At 42.7% G+C, this 17387-nt stretch overlaps 1 long non-coding RNA gene across 2 annotated transcripts in view; it reads left to right on the forward strand.

The window, feature by feature from the left end:
* LOC140211361 (uncharacterized) overlaps positions 1–17387 on the forward strand; it is a 71299-nt gene that overhangs the window by 13638 nt on the left and 40274 nt on the right. Inside the window, exons 2-3 of one of the 2 annotated variants that reach the window (XR_011889432.1) lie at positions 2374–2579; positions 2916–3395. This is a non-coding gene — a long non-coding RNA (uncharacterized lncRNA). Of the gene's footprint in view, positions 1–2373; positions 2580–2915; positions 3396–17387 lie in introns of those variants that run through there. The other variant, XR_011889431.1, reaches the window with a different exon arrangement.

Here is a 17387-nt window from a genome sequence, read left to right on the forward strand (position 1 = left end):
CAAGTGGGCTCTTTTCACTTAGATTAGGAGAGATAAATAAGAGAGGACATGGCTTTAGGGTGAAAGGGGAAAGGTTTAGGGGGAATATTAGGGGAACTTCTTCACTCAGAGAGTGGTGGGAGTGTGGAACAAGCTGCCATCTGATGTGGTAAATGTGGGCTCACTCTTAAGTTTTAAGAATAAATTGGATATGTACATGGATGGGGGATATCTGGAAGGTTATGGACTGGATGCAGGTCAATAGGACTAGCGGAATAATGTTTCGGCACAGACTAGAAGAGCTGAATGGCCTGTTTTCTGTGCTGTAGTGTTCTATGGTTCTGTACGCCCTCCCATCACCACCTGAGATTCTACCAACAATCGTTGTATCATCAGCAAATTTGTAGATGGTATTTGAGCAATGTCTAGCCACACAGTCATGGGTATATAGTGAGTAGAGCAGTGGGCTAAACACTCACCCCTGAGATGCACTCACCCTCACCTCATGGTGGACCACACTCAGCTGGTCTCTCACTCTTAGCCATTTATGGAAATACAGCATGGACTAGGCCCTCCTGGTCTTTCTAGGTACGCTGCCAGCAATCTCCCAGTTTTTAATCCTAGCCTAATCTCTGGTCAATTTATAATGAACAATTAACCTACAGTACAAACCAATACAGAGCACCCGGAGAAAACCTGCACAGTCACGAAGAGAACATACAAACTCCTTACTGGCTGTGTCGGAATTGAACCCAGGTCACTTGTAGTGTAAGGCAATGTGTGAACCACTACACTACCGTCACCATGTACCGAGACCTGGTGATTATATTTATTTATTGAGACACAGCAAGGAACTGGTGCTTCCAGCCCTTCCAGCCACTCCGGCCAACACTCCTGATTTAACACGAGCCTAATACTGGGATAATTTACAATCCCCATCCTTTAAAACAACTTGGAACATTTTCGCAATAGAGTGATACATTAGACAACCTCACAGAAGAAAATGATCCATTTATCAATATATACCAGGAAAGAGATTTTATGACCACACAGGATATTAGCGAATGCTGAGAGTGGAGATCTTCTGGACGTTTTGGTGAATAGTTAATTTTCACAATAGTTTATTATAAACTCTGAATACAGGATCCAGCATTGATTGGTAAGCTACATGCTTGTTACATTGAGATAACTGGAGCAAAGTATTCATGAAAATAAATATTTCTGTTTCTCATGTTCTCATTCATTGACTTCGAAATTGATTCAGGATTCAAGATTCAAGATCGTTTAATGTCATTTCCAGTACACAAGTGTGAAGGGGAACAAAATAGTTGTTACCCCAGATCTGATGCAGTGCAAAAAAACAGAATAAATAGCAATACATAAGACAGTTTATATACAAAGATATATTGTACGTCCATAAAGTGACACTAGAATGTACATAAGGTGACTGACAGGAAATAATAAAGTAGAGCTGAAGTTAACGGGTGGAGGTGTTGATCAGCCTTACTGCTTGGAGAAAGTGACTGTTTTTGAGTCTGGTGCTCCTGGTGTGGATGCTACATAGCCTCCGCTCTGATGGGAGTGGGATAAACAGTCCATGAGCAGGGTAGGTGCAGTATTCTTCATGAAGTTACTGCCCCTTTTCTGGCACCCTTCTTTATATATATCCTTGATGGCAGGTTGGCTGGTGCCGGTGATCTATAGGGCAGTTTTGGCTACCCGTGCAATTTCAAGTAGTGATGCAGCTTGTTAGGATGCTCTCTACTGCACGTCTGTGATTGTACAAATATATTGTACATATTTGTGTGTGTCTATTTTAACAATAATGAAAGTGTAATTCTATTAATATCCATAATTAGAGCACACACACACACACATATATAAAGACAAAAATATTTTGAATCTGAATTTATTAACAACTCATAGTGATGCATTAGAGAATGATACCATTCTCCTGACGTGGAAACTTCCAAGACAAATTTACTGACACAGGAGATTCTCCAGATGTTGGAAATCCAGAGCCTCACACACAAAATGCTGGAGAAACTCTGCAGGTCAGGCAGCATCTGTGGAGAGGAATAAAGAGCCAATATTTCAGGCCATGACCCTTCATCATGTCTGGAAAGGAAGGGGGAAGAAGCTAGAATATAAAGGTAAGAAGCTGGGGGGAGGGGAAGGAGTACAAACTCGTATGGGAGGGGTCATTGGTGGGAGAAGGGGAATACAGTAAGAAACTGGAGATTATAGTTGGGAAAAGTAAAGGGCTGAAGAAGAAGGAATCTGATAGGAATTCTTCTTATTCCAATTCCCATTTTCTTCTTCTGATTTATTCTCCCCCTTCTTTTCCAGTCCTGATCTCAACCCAAAATGTTGACAGTTTATTTCTCTCCACAGGTGCTGCCTGACTTGCTAAGTTCCTCCAGAATTTTGTGTGTATTCCTCAAGATTTTCAACATCTGCAGCATCTCTTAGATTGGACAAAGTCGGAATATTTTCTCTGGAGTTTCGGATACTGAGGCTTGAGCATGAAACGCCCACTCTTTCTTCCTTTCCATAGATGTTGCCTGGCAGAATAACTCTACGTGTTTGGCAAAATGAGTGTAAGTGGCAATTGATCTTTTATAAGATTTCATGATTCGTTTCAACTTTTATCTCACTTTTCTTGACCGTTGCTGCATTGGAATAAAGTTTAAATTGATTGAATATATTTCTCATAGATCCAATAAGTTCAGAACTTGTATTTTATTTCCAATTGTTTTCAATGTTTGGTTTTGAAGTTGGGTTGTCTAAAGTTATTGGCATTAAATATGAGTGCTCAAGTCGATTTGCCATTAAAGTTATACGTTTTGAATGATAAAACATTCACACGTTCAATGGTTCCTTTTAATATCAGAAAATGTGTACAGTGCACGACCTGAAATTCTTACTCTCTGCAGAAATCTACAAAACAGAAGAAAAACTCCAAAGAATGAATGACAGAAAAAAACGTTAGAACCCCCAAGCTCCCCTCGCATGCACAAGCAACAACGCATCCAACCTCCCTTCGCCTCCCCTCCCCTCAAATGCCTCAGCGAGAGGGGAGGCCAACAGCTGGCTGTTTCGATGTTACAGTCTGCCGTGTCCTTTATTTCGACAGCAGCGTACATCGCTGGTTCGATGTTCTGAACTCCCGCGATGCTTCAGTCCGTGATACTGCAGAGGAATCGGGTCATCTACAGGGTCACAGGGTCACAGGGTCACACCCTGAAGGTGCACGTCTTCCAGGTTGCTTGTGCAGATATCAAAAACATTGTTTAATATTTGATTAATCTTATTATTCCTGGCTTCACTTTACCTGGATTATTGGTGTTAATTTGACACTCATCCCCTTTGTTATTTTGCTCACTGGCTCCTTGCAAAATTATTCAATGCACTGAAACCCTTTATTGTTAAACCACAGCATCAATTTCTTTGGAAATCTTGCTTGTGCCATTATTAGATAACTGTGGACCACTTAAACTTCTATTTTCCATAAATATGTATGTCAATTAATGTCCACAAGCCTCCAAAATAGGCTCCTCTTCATTATGCGCCATGTCGTATATAACGTGGGTGATCATGGTCTCCCATCTGTCTTTAATTTACTTATTCTTTTTTCCATCTATGATCATGATTGCTCTTGGCAAATTTTTCTCCAGAAGTGGTTTGCCATTGTCCTTTTCTGGGCAGGTGACCCCAACCATTATCAATATTCTTCAAAGATTGTCTGCCTGACGTCAATGGTCACATAACCACTTGTGATTTGCACCAACTGCTCATACACCCATCCACCACCTGCTCCCATGGCTCCATGTGACCCTGATCAAGAGATGGGGCTAAGCAGCTGTCACACCTTGCCCAAGGTTGACCTATAGGCCAGCAGAGGGAAAGAGCACCTTACACATTCACTGGTAGGGACATATCTCCACTCTGCCACACATCTAAATAGTGTAGCACTATGTAAATCAGCAGAGGATAAGTATCACTTGGAAGATGTACTGTGTGGTAGGAGACCTACAGAGAATGGAGGATAATTGTGTGTTGCAATGTATCAGTATGGCACATGATAGTTCAGAAATAGTACGATAATACTTGTGTGTTGCAGCTGCAAAAATATTCAAGAGAATTTTTGCCCAGCAAAGTTTAGAAGTTGCACCACATGACATGCTAAACAATGTTTCTCTTAGCAGAATTCAAATGTTTTGAAATATTGACAAATATAAAACCATAAGATAGAGGAGCAGAATTAGGTCATTCGGCCCATCGAGTCTGCTCCGCCATATCATCATGGCTGATCCATTTCCCTTTCATCCCCAGTCTCCTGCCTTCTCCCTGACTCATCTAGAACCTATCAACCACTGCCTTAAATATACCCAATGACTTGGCATGCATAGCTGCCTTGGCAATGAATTTCACAGATTCATCACTTGCTGGCTAAAGAAATTCCACCTCATTTCCATTCTAAATGGATGTCCCTCTATTTTGAGGCTGGCCCTAGACTCCTCTACCATAGGAAACTTCCTCTCCACATCCACTCTATCGAGGCCTTTCACCATTCGATAGCTTTTCCCGTCATTCTGTTGAACTCTGGTGAGTATAGGCCCAAAGCCATCAAACACTCCTGATATGATAAGCCTTTCAATTCTGGAATCATTTTTGTAAATCTCATCTGATCCTTCATTATGATATGAACTTGCTTTTGTGGACATATAATCCTGTAACTCCTTGATCATTGATGGTGGATATATTACACTGGAAACTTAGAGGGAGGATAGAATAATAAATCCTGTATATCTCTGATGTTTAAATGGAAAGATCAATGGAATAGTATGGATATCATTGTTAGTCAGGACCACAAACAATTCCAGATGGTAATTAGTGAGCCAATGAGCTTGAAGACAGATAATAATAATGATTGAAGGGAAGAAACAAGACATCATTTAAAGATCCCACAGTTGGAGGGAGTCCTGGAATTTCACCAGAGGTGCTCCCACTCCCTGGATAGGAGGGGAAGGATTTACAAAGAGTAAAGTGGGAGATAGGTCACCCTGGAAGAGTTTATACCATTGCAGGAGGTTATTGACAGCAATATAGGAAGTGGTAATATCAATTAGGAACTAATATTAGGACAAGAGCTTTAATTTAGAGAAATTGGGTGTGTTAATGGTGGAAGAAATGAATGGTAAATGAGAAGCAGGATTGAACACGATGCTATTACAGCTCAGGGCATTGCAGCTGGAGATTCCAGTGGCCTCATTAGGGATTTGTCTGTCCTCCCCATGGAATGCGCGTGTTTTCTCTGGGTTCCCCAGTTTCCTCCCACAGTGTGAAGACTTACTGGGTATTTGGTTAATTGGTCATTGTGAATAGCCCTGTGGTTAGGTTGGTGTTGAATTGAGGGTTGCTGGGTGGTGGGGCTCGAAAGGCCGGAAGGGCCTATTCCTTGCTGTAAATAAATCAATAGAATATACACAAGACAAGATATACAGGACCAGAAGATGTACAAAGTGAGATATTCAATAAGTGTAAGTTTGAAAAGAGCAGGAAGCTAACCTCCTCATTAGATTTTTAACTTCATCCAATCTAATCGATAGGTAAGGGCTTAAGTAGCAGGCAGTAAGGTTGAGTAGATTGAAACAGGCTTTACCACTGCTGAACAGAATATGTGCTTGGGACATTAATTGCAAATCAGAAGTGCCAAAGTTGTGAGCAGCCTGGTTTGATCTGAAGGATGGTTTGGAGGCCGATAGAAACTTCGTCGATGATCCAGATTTGTGCTGGAGGTTGGGGATAATTGCATTGGTTTTATCATCACTTAAACTGTGTGCCTGAGCTGCATGTTGGAAAAACAATGAGACAATTAACCCAGTAAGTGAGACTATGGGGAGAAGAATTGTTTTGTCACCACATGGAAGTTGACTGCGTACAACCAGCTATTGCCATTCTGGGAAAGCCAGTGGATGTGCGTACAAGAGGAGAGGGTTAGGAATAGATTATTAATAGTGTTCTGCACTTGTGGGGGTAGGAAAAGGAGCTGTTGTTGATGTCTGGCTACAAAGTGACTAGATGGCAATAGGATGAAGTGAGGTCAAATTATCTGAGATGGACTATGAAGTAGATACATTGGAATTAGTTGTGATTGGTCACATCAAGTGCCCAAAAAGATTAAGAAAGTAGAGTAACACACACAAAGTGCTGGAGGAACTCAGCAGTCCAGCAGCATTTATGGAAAGTGTCAACATTTCAGGCTGAGACCCTTCATCGTGACTCATCGGGAGTCCTGATGGTGTGTCTCAGCCCGAAATACCTACTCTTTATTCTTCTCCATAGACGATGCCTAACCTGCTGAATTCCTCCAGCATTTTGTAAGTGTAAATCTGGACTTCCAGCATCTACAGAATCTCTCGTGTTTAAGAAAGGTACAGGAGCCTTGGGACTCATACCAGCAAGTTCAGGAACGGCTATTACCCCTGAACCATCAGGCTTTTGAACCAAAAAGAATAGCTTCACTCAACTTCACTTGCCTCATCATTGAAATGTTCCCACAACCTATGGACTCTATTTTGAGGATTTTCATCTCATATTCTTAATATTTATTGTTTATTTATTATTATTATTTCTTTCTTTTTGTATTTGCACAGTGTTGTCTTCTACACTCTGGTTGAACACCTAAGTTGAGCAGTCTTTCATTGATTCTGTTATAGTTATTGTTCTATAGATTTATTGTATGCCTATAGGAAAATAAATCACAGGGTTATATGTGGTGACATATATGTACTTCGACAATAAATTCATTTTGAACTTTGAACTTTGAAAGTGGACTGCCATTTTGATGCTGTAAGTAAGGATAAGAATCAAAGCATCTTTTAAACTGATAGTGTGATTTGGAAAACAAAGCTTTTTCTGCTTCCTAATAGATTGTCAGGCCACAGTAGGGTTGATATTAATTTCCTACATGCACTGGGTGACTGACAATCATGGCAAATGCCAGTGATAAAGCAGCCAAACTCGATATATTTTATGGTTAGTTCTCATTTCAACTCAAACTCACATTGTTAATCCTAATAGGCATCACATCATTTGAAGTGAGTGGGGGTGAAATTAAGTTTATGCATGGTCTGTAGACTCACTTCAACAAGTTAACAATGTCGGATTGATAATATTTGTGCGGAGGAGTTTACTGATGTGGGAATGAAGGATCAGATGCAAAAAAATTGAGGACCTCCATTGGGTGGGATGGACCCATGGATGTTATGTCCTAGCTAATATGCAAACCAGGGCAGTACGATATGGAGAGCAAGCTGTTGCCCATGCAGCAGGGTCCCCCTCTCCACACAGCTGATGAATCCAAAGGAATGGCAGAGACTGATACAGTTTGGCACCAGTGGCGTCACAGGAGTTGCCAGTCAGGATTCAGCCCAATATAGAACTGTCTCAGGGGCTCCAGCTCTGGATTTTTCCTCCAGGGTTTACTCCTGAAGCCTTCCACATAAAAGGGTATAGCCTCAATGCAGAAGAGGTTTGAGTTCAGAGATTACAGTCTCCGAGAGGAGCTGCTATCTATGGCTAACGAGCCCTACCTGCTTGAACACACTGATTTTAAGGCATCAACCTGTCTTTGCCCCTTCTGCCATTAGTAGAAATGGTTCGGCTAGGCTTAGGAGCTAAGACACACGTGATGGCCAGGAGCTGGACTTGGTTGTCAGAGGCTATTTGAGACGCACACCATTGGGAGCATTTAATAGGTAGCGGGAGCTTCTCCCCACTACTACCCCTGGCTGCGACAACCTTATGGATTCTTCAATTAGCAAGGAGTTTAACCCAACAAACTTCATAAGGTTCAAAAATCAAAGGAAAAACAAAAAAAAATCTGTATTTATGTGGCACCTTCATGACTTCAAAGACCACCCAGAGTGTGCAGAGCTACTGAACTATAGTAACTGCAATTTAATGGGATATGGAGCAGCCAATCTTTGCACAGCAAGCAGCCTAAAATGACAACAGGATGAAAATGATCACGTGGTTGGAGAACACCTCTAGTTCTCTTTGAATCATACTTTACAATATTTTACATCCACTTAAGAGGTCAAGTACATGCAATGTTTCATCTGAATGGCAGCATTCTGAGTAGGAAGTTCCCCGTAAACTTCACCACAGTACCAGCCAAGATTATGCACTCCAGCCTCTGGCATTTGAACCCTTGCCCTTTTTACTTCGAGGCAAAAAGATTATTGCCGATTCAAAGTTAAAATTGTACACCAAACAAAATGAAAATATAATTTCCAACCTCACATCACTTTCCTGACTCCAGCTCCTTCCCCAGAATTGATCACATCTACATGAAACACTGTTGCAGGAAAGCAGCTTCCATTGTCAGGGACCCCCACCACACAGGCCATGCTCTCTTCTCACCACTGCCACAGGAAGCAGGTACAGGGCCTCAGGACTCACACCACCAGGTTCAAGAACAATTATTACCCCTCAGCCAGAGGGGACAACTTCACTCAAATTTGTTATTGTCATTATTCTATAGTATGCCCACAAGAAAATGAATCTCAAGGTTATATATGGTGACATACATGGACTTTTATAATAAAGTTACTTTAATCCAGAGTAAAAATGGCTGCCCATAATTCACAGGTAAATTAAAGTAATTCTGATTGATATGAAAATGCCTGAATAATGTCATGTGACACTTAATAGACATATAACTTATTCACACATTTGATTCAGGCAGTTTCTGAACATCGAAGTTGAAAGATCCAAAGCCATAAATAGTGAGGTTGATAGTACTTCAACATATTTTTGTGATTGGCAGTTTGCTGCATCCCTATTTACCCTGGAAACTCAAGCATGAGGAACATGAAAATTGTCAAATTATTCTCCTGTCATCATCAAGTTATATCCCTGACTTTATTTCTTTTGTTTTTTTTACTTAGAGGTACAGTGTGGAATAGGCCCTTCTGGCCCTTTGAGACATGCTGCCCAGCAACCCCAATTTAATCCTAGCCGAATCACAGGACAGTTTACAGTGACCAATTATCTACCAACTGGTATATCTTTGTAATGTGGGAGGAAACCACAGCACCCAGAGAAAACCCAAACAACAGAAATTCTGCAGATGCTGGAAATTTAAGCAACACACATCAAAGTTGCTGGTGAACGCAGCAGGCCAGGCAGCATCTCTAGGAAGAGGTGCAGTCGACGTTTCAGGCCGAGACCCTTCGTCAGCACTAACTGAAGGAAGAGTGAGTAAGAGATTTGAAAGTGCGAGGGGGAGGGGGAGATCCAAAATGTTAGGAGAAGACAGGAGGGGGAGGGATGGAGCCAAGAGCTGGACAGGTGATAGGCAAAAGGGGATATGAGAGGATCATGGGACAGGAGGTCCGGGAAGAAAGACAAGGGGGGGGGGACCCAGAGGATGGGCAAGAGGTATATTCAGAGGGACAGAGGGAGAAAAAGGAGAGTGAGAGAAAGAATGTGTGTATAAAAATAAGTAACAGATGGGGTACAAGGGGGAGGTGGGCCTTAGCGGAAGTTTGAGAAGTCAATGTTCATGCCATCAGCTTGGACGCTACCCAGACAGTATATAAGGTGTTGTTCCTCCAACCTGAGTGTGGCTTCACCTTTACAGTAGAGGAGGCCGTGGATAGACATGTCAGAATGGGAATGGGATGTGGAACTAAAATGTGTGGCCACTGGGAGATCCTGCTTTCTCTGGCGTACAGAGCGTAGGTGTTCAGCAAAGCGGTCTCCCAGTCTGCGTCGGGTCTCGCCAATATATAAAAGGCCACATCGGGAGCGCCGGACGCAGTATATCACCCCAGCCGGCTCACAGGTGAAGTGTTGCCTCACCTGGAAGGACTGTTTGGGCCCTGAATGGTGGTAAGGGAGGAAGTGTAAGGGCATGTGTAGCACTTGTTCCGCTTACACGGATAAGTGCCAGGAGGGAGATCAGTGGGGAGGGATGGGGGGGATGAATGGACAAGGCAGTCGCATAGGGAGTGATCCCTGCGGAATGCAGAGGGGGAGGGAGGGAAAGATGTGCTTAGTGGTGGGATCCCGATGGAGGTGGCGGAAGTTACTGAGAATAATATGTTGGATCCGGAGGCTGGTGGGGTGGTAGGTGAGGACCAGGGGAACCCTATTCCTAGTGGGGTGGCGGGAGGATGGAGTGAGAGCTGATGTACGTGAAATGAGGGAGATGCGTTTAAGAGCAGAGTTGATAGTGGAGGAAGGGTAGCCCCTTTCTTTAAAAAAGGAAGACATCTCCCTCGTCCTAGAATGAAAAGCCTCATCCTGAGAGCAGATGCGGCGGAGACGGAGGAATTGCGAGAAGGGGATGGTGTTTTTGCAAGAGACAGGGTGAGAAGAGGAATAGTCCAGATAGCTGTGAGAGTCAGTAGGTTTATAGTAGACATCAGTGGATAAGCTGTCTCCAGAGACAGAGACAGAAAGATCTAGAAAGGGGAGGGAGGTGTCGGAAATGGACCAGGTAAACTTGAGGGTAGGGTGAAAGTTGGAGGCAAAGTTAATAAAGTCAACGAGCTCTGCGTGCGTGCAGGAAGCAGCGCCAATGCAGTCGTCGATGTAGTGAAGGAAAAGTAGGGGACAGATACCAGAATAGGCACGGAACATAGATTGTTCCACAAAGCCAACAAAAAGGCAGGCATAGCTAGGACCCATACAGGTGCCCATAGCTACACCTTTAGTTTGGAGGAAGTGGGAGGAGCCAAAGGAGAAATTATTAAGAGTAAGGACTAATTCCGCTAGACGGAGCAGAGTGGTGGTAGAGGGGAACTGATTAGATCTGGAATCCGAAAAGAAGCGCAGAGCTTTGAGACCTTCCTGATGGGGGATGGAAGTATATAGGGACTGGACATCCATGGTGAAAATAAAGTGGTGGGGGCCAGGGAACTTAAAAACATCGAAAAGTTTAAGAACGTGAGAAGTGTCACGAACATAGGTAGGAAGGGATTGAACAAGGGGGGATAAAACTGTGTCGAGGTATGCAGAAACGAGTTCGGTGGGGCAGGAGCAAGCTGAGACAATAGGTCGGCCAGGACAGGCAGGTTTGTGGATCTTGGGTAGGAGGTAGAAACGGGAAGTGAGAGGTGTGGGAACTATAAGGTTGGTAGCAGTGGATGGGAGATCCCCTGAGCAGATAAAGTCGGTGATGGTGTGGGAGACAATGGCCTGGTGCTCCTTAGTGGGGTCACGATCGAGGGGTAAATAAGAGGAGGTATCTGCAAGTCCCATGCATTTCATGGAGAGGACGTACAAACTCCTTACAGAGGACGTCGGGATTAAATTCCATACTCCGACTTCCTGAGCTATTGTGATAACTGGTACGCTACTAATCTTGATGATTATCCCTTTGTGTTTCCTGTGGCAGAACTATGAGTGACTAGTGGGCAGAGAGAGGATGCTCGTACATTGGAACTAAATGTAATTTAATTTGGGGAATAAAATTTAATTTGGGAAAGTTGTTATTTAAAATAAAATCTAACATCTTTATGATTCTGAAACAAATACTGAGTTACATTTCAATCTTTTGGAAGATATTGCTGCAGATCTTTTGTAGTTCAGTATACTCCACAGAGTGCTTTGGTTAGCTACCTGTTAGCCAAGTAATAATTGATATTGTAGAAGTGGTGACGTATCAGTAAATAAGAGGGAGATGAATGGTGCCACAAGAACAGTCTCTCATTAACGTCAGCAAAACCAAAGAGCTGGTGATTAACTACAGCAGGAAGACTGGAGGTCCATGAGCCAGCCCTCATTTGGGGATCGGAGGTGGGCAAGGTTAGCAACTTTAAATTCCCTGATGTTATCATTTCATAGGATCTCCCTGGGACTTGGATATAAATTCCATTACAAAGTAAACGAGGCGATGCCTCTGCTTTCTTGGAAGCATGCCCAATATTTCATGTCATCCAACACGGTGACAAAATTCAGCAGAAGCGTAATGGAGAGCATCCTGACCGGCTGCACCACAGCCTGGTGTGGAAACACCAATGCCCAAGAATGGAAATATCTGCAAAAAGTGCTGAAAACAGCTAAGTCCATCAGAGGAAAATCTCACCCACCACTGAGCACATCCGTAAGGAGTGCTGTCACAGGAAAGCAGCATCCATCGTCGAGGACCCTGTGCAGTCCGTGCTCTCTTCTGATTGCTGCTATCAGGAAAAAGATCCCAGGCCACCAGGTTCAGGGACAGTTATTACCCTTCAACTATTAGGCTCTTAAAGCATGTGGTCGATGTTTAGGGATCTCTTGCAGGGTATTAGGGATAAATTTGTCCCGGTGAGGAAGATAAAGAACGGTAGGGTGAAGGAACCATGGATGACAAGTGAGGTGGAAAATCTAGTCAGGTGGAAGAAGGCAGCATACATGAGATTTAGGAAGCAAGGATCAGATGAGTCTATTGAGGAATATAGAGAAGCAAGAAAGGAGCTGAAGAAGGGGCTGAGAAGAGCAAGAAGGGGGCATGAGAAGGCCTTGGTGAGTAGGGTAAAGGAAAATCCCAAGGCATTCTTCAATTATGTGAAGAAAAAAAGGATGGCAGGAGTCAATGTAGGACCGATTAGAGATAAAGGAGGGAAGATGTGCCTAGAGGCTGTGAAAGTGAGCGAGGCACTCAATGAATACTTCTCTTCGGTATTCACCAATGAGAAGGAACTTGATGATGGTGAGGACAATATGAGTGAGGTTGAATTTCTGGAGCATGTTGATATTAAGGGAGAGGAGGTGTTGGAATTGTTAAAATACATTAGGACAGATAAGTCCCCGGGGCCTGACGGAATATTCCCCAGGCTGCTCCACGAGGCGAGAGAAGAGATTGCTGAGCATCTGGCTAGAATCTTTATGTCCTCGTTGTCCATGGGAATGGTACTGGAGGATTGGAGGGAGGCGAATGTTGTCCCTTTGTTCAAAAAAGGTAGTAGGGATAGTCCAGGCAATTATAGACCAGTGAGCCTTACATCTGTGGTGGGAAAACTGTTGGAAAAGATTCTTAGAGATAGGATCTATAGGCATTTAGAGAATCATGGTCTGATCAGGGACAGTCAGCATGGCTTTGTGAAGGGCAGATCGTGTCTAACAAGTCTGATAGAGTTCTTTGAGGAGGTGACTAGGCATATAGATGAGGGCAGTGCAGTGGATGTGATCTACATGGATTTTAGTAAGACATTTGACAAGTTTCCACACAGTAGGCTTATTCAGAAAGTCAGAAGGCATGGGATCCAGGGAAGTTTGGCCAGGTGGATTCAGAATTGGCTTGCCTGCAGAAGGCAGAGGGTGGTGGTGGAGGGAGTACATTCAGATTGGAGGATTGTGACTAGTGGTGTCCCACAAGGATCTGTTCTGGGACCTCTACTTTTCGTGATTTTTATTAACGACCTGAATGTGGGGGTAGAAAGATGGGTTGGCAAGTTTGCAGACTACACAAAGGTTGGTGGTGTTGTAGATAGTGTAGAGGATTGTCAAAGATTGCAGAGAGACATTGATAGGATGCAGGAGTGGGCTGAGAAGTGGCAGATGGAGTTCAACCCTGAGAAGTGTGAGGTGGTACACTTTGGAAGGACAAACTCCAAGGCAGAGTACAAAGTAAATGGCAGGATACTTGGTAGTGTGGAGGAGCAGAGGGATCTGGGGGTACATGTCCACAGATCCCTGAAAGTTGCCTCACAGGTAGATATGGTAGTTAAGAAAGCTTATGGAGTGTTAGCTTTCATAAGTCAAGGGATAGAGTTTAAGAGTCGCGAGGTAATGTTGCAGCTCTATAAAACTCTGGCTAGGCCACACATGGAGTACCGTGTCCAGTTCTAGTCACCTCACTATAAGAAGGATGTGGAAGCATTGGAAAGGGTACAGAGGAGATTTACCAGGATGCTGCCTGGTTTAGAGAGTATGGATTATGATCAGAGATTAAGGGAGCTAGGGCTTTACTCTTTGGAGAGAAGGAGGATGAGAGGAGACATGATAGAGATATACAAGATATTAAGAGGAATAGATAGAGTGGATAGCCAGCGCCTCTTCCTCAGGGCACCACTGCTCAAAACAAGAGGACATGGCTTTAAGGTAAGGATTGGGAAGTTCAAGGGGGATATTAGAGGAAAGTTTTTTACTCAGAGCGTGGTTGGTGCATGGAATGCACTGCCTGAGTCATTGGTGGAGGCAGATACACTAGTGAAGTTTAAGAGACTACTAGACAGGTATATGGAGGAATTTAAGGTGGGGGGTTATATGGGAGGCAGAGTTTGAGGGTCGGCACAACATTGTGGGCCGAAGGGCCTGTACTGTGCTGTACTATTCTATGTTCTATGTTCTATAACTTCATTCACCTCAGTACTGACCTGATTCCATAACCTTTGTTTGTGTGAGTTTTGTTTTTATCAATTTTATTATATTTCCTTGTCCTACTGTGAATGCCTGCAAGAAAGTGAATCTCTGGGTAGTGTATGGTGATATATTTGTACATTGATAATAATTGACTTTGAATTTTGAACTTTGAGAAGTATATAAGATATAAATTTTCATGCCAACATGTGATATTGGACAAAAATGTGCTCCAGATTTGAACAGCTTTTGTTCATTGCTGTTCTCTGATCCAGATCGTCAGTATCTCTGAACAGAGAGTAAGGCTGAAGTAACTCTGATGTTAAACTGACTTAAAGCAAAAGGCCTCAAATGAAGTAATAACCTTGGATCAGCTATGACAAAAACAGGCATGCAACTTACAATGGATTCTGGGAATTCAAATCAACAGTGGGTGCCATTCATAATCCCTTCCCTCATCAAGTCAGTGAGGGCAAATAAAGGAAAAATTAAGCCCATAAGATGTAGGAGCAGAATTAGGCCATTTGGCCCATTAAGTCTGCTCTGCCATTCCACCATGGCTGATCTATCCCTCTCAATCCCTATTGCTCTCAACTCCATTTGACTCCCTGTAACCTTTGACACTCTTACTAATCATTATCCTATCAACCTCCACTTTAAATATACCCAATGACTTGGCCTCCACAGCCACTTGTAGCAATGAATTCCACAGATTCATCATCTGATAGAAACTCCTCTTTATCTCTGTTCTAAAGAAATGTCCTTGTATTCTGAGACTGTGCCATCTGGTCATAGACTCCCCCACTATTGCAAAATCCTCTCCCTGTCCACTCTGTCCGGGTTTTTCAATATTTGATAGGATTCAATGAGATCTGTTGAATGTTGTAGAATCATGTAGCTCTTTACAGGCCGTTTGACCATCATGCCCAGCCATTTTAATAGACAAAGATGAGAAAAAGATTGATAATCATGCATCAGCGTTTCGAAATGGAACTCTTCCAAGAGACCATAAGGTTCTCATTAAAAATCATCTCACGTTCTTCAACGAATTGCACACTATGTCAACCCTTTTTATGTTGAAATAGTTAAATAACACAATTATATTTAAAAAAAACTTGAGAGCTAACAAAAAATAACCCCTTTCAATAAGAACCAATAAACAGGTCCAAACTCCTTGCTAAACAACAACCAACCCCCGATTAAGCTGATAAAATATATAACATCTATTTAAATTTGAATTCTTTCCTGATTTAAAGCTGAGCAGCTGGGAGACATCAATATGAATAAGTTGTCATGTCTTTAAATGTGGATGTAAATCTCAAATTCAGTTTGCTGGAGGCACTTCTCTTTCTCTTTCTGTCTTTGGTAAAGTGGCTTGCTTAGGTATTGAGGATAAAATGCACTGAAGAAATATCTTTGCATCTGCAAGGAAGACATATGTATCTTTTTTAACTTAATGAAGACCCCAAGTGTTGCTGAGTATGTAATCTACCTTTAACCTTTTCCTCAAGAGCATTGTTTAACCTGGTTAAATTCTCTGAAGAAATGCAATTGTTGAGGAGGAAGATACGGAAGGAAATAAGGCAGTATTTCATAGTCGGGGGATTTTTCTCCTTGCTTCATTTTAAGAAATAAAAACAGTGCATCATTAAACCATGGGTATTTCAGCAAAATTATGAGCTGATGAAATACTAGATGTTGACCCAGAGGCCAAAGGTGAACCGTTATGTTTTGTAACTCCAAAGCATAAAACTAATTGAAAGAAAAAGACAGGGCCCAGGAGAAAATGTACATTTCATTTTTATTTTTAGTGAGGAGCGTGCATTTATAATGTGGTTGTGTAATGACGTAAACCACTCACATACTTTTCCATATAACCCACGACGCATTACGTAAACAACAAAGAATGCTTAATCAAACAATTATATTTACAATATTACTCAATTATTACTGAAATATTAAATACATGAATTTCTCTCTGCTTAGCTATAAGCTCCAACTGAATATAGAATGCATCTCAGTTTATATACACATACACATACACATATACATTATGTATATATTTATTTACAATTTAATAATGCCCAGGGAGAGGTAGCACCTCTGGTAAAGAGGGTTGTCGTGTCCATTCTGGGGAAGTTCACTCACCTTTTGTCCCCACCAGACACTCGTCTCTCACCTGTGTCGCCAATTAGCTGTTTGCACGTGACAGTGGCCACAGCCGGTACACCGCTTCGACAGGTGAGAGTAGCCAGTGGGTCTGATACCCCGGTGAGGCAGAGACAGGCATATTCTAGCATGCGTGGTCAGCTCTGGCCGACTGGGTGGATGAGGTCAACAGTGAGATCCAATGGCCAGGAAGGTAGCTGTAGAGAGCGAATGGCATGACAAGGCACAGAGGAAGTCATGGTTATACACTGCAACCGAGGAAGAGTCCAGTTTTGATGACTACTTGTACCACGAGACACGGGTCTCCGAGGACCTGAGTGTGGAACTGCTGCAGTGCAGTGGCGTTCCCACTTTAAAAACTCCCCTGCACAGGTCTCCTGTCATTGTTGGGTTTGACGGACAATCACCACTTTCCTCCAATTCAGAATGAGTAATTTAATTCTGTATCTTGTTTTACCTTTCCGATAACCTGAGAAATGCAGGTCTTGTCGACATATTTGGAGACTGTGACTTATTTAGTGTAGAAATTGATTTCCATTTCTATGACTTGTACACACACATCTCTCTTGTTTCAACATTATGCCCAGAGATATTGTATGAAAACATAGCCCATAAATACTTTGGATGTCAGACTGATTGGTAGGTTGACAAAACAATCAATATATCACATTTAGCATAATTTCAGTCCTACAAAAGGTAGTGGATTCAGCCCAGTACGTCATGGGTGAAATCCTCCTGATCATTGAGCACGTCTACATGAAATGCTGCTGTAGAAAAGGAGCATCCATCATCAAAGGTCCTCACCACCCAGGCCATGCTCTTTTCTGACTGCTGCCAGGTCCAGACGCCTCAGGACTCGCACCACCAGGTTCAGGAACAGT

Source organism: Mobula birostris, chromosome 17 (assembly GCF_030028105.1).
Source record: "Mobula birostris isolate sMobBir1 chromosome 17, sMobBir1.hap1, whole genome shotgun sequence".
In the NCBI taxonomy this organism is placed as follows: domain Eukaryota; kingdom Metazoa; phylum Chordata; class Chondrichthyes; order Myliobatiformes; family Myliobatidae; genus Mobula; species Mobula birostris.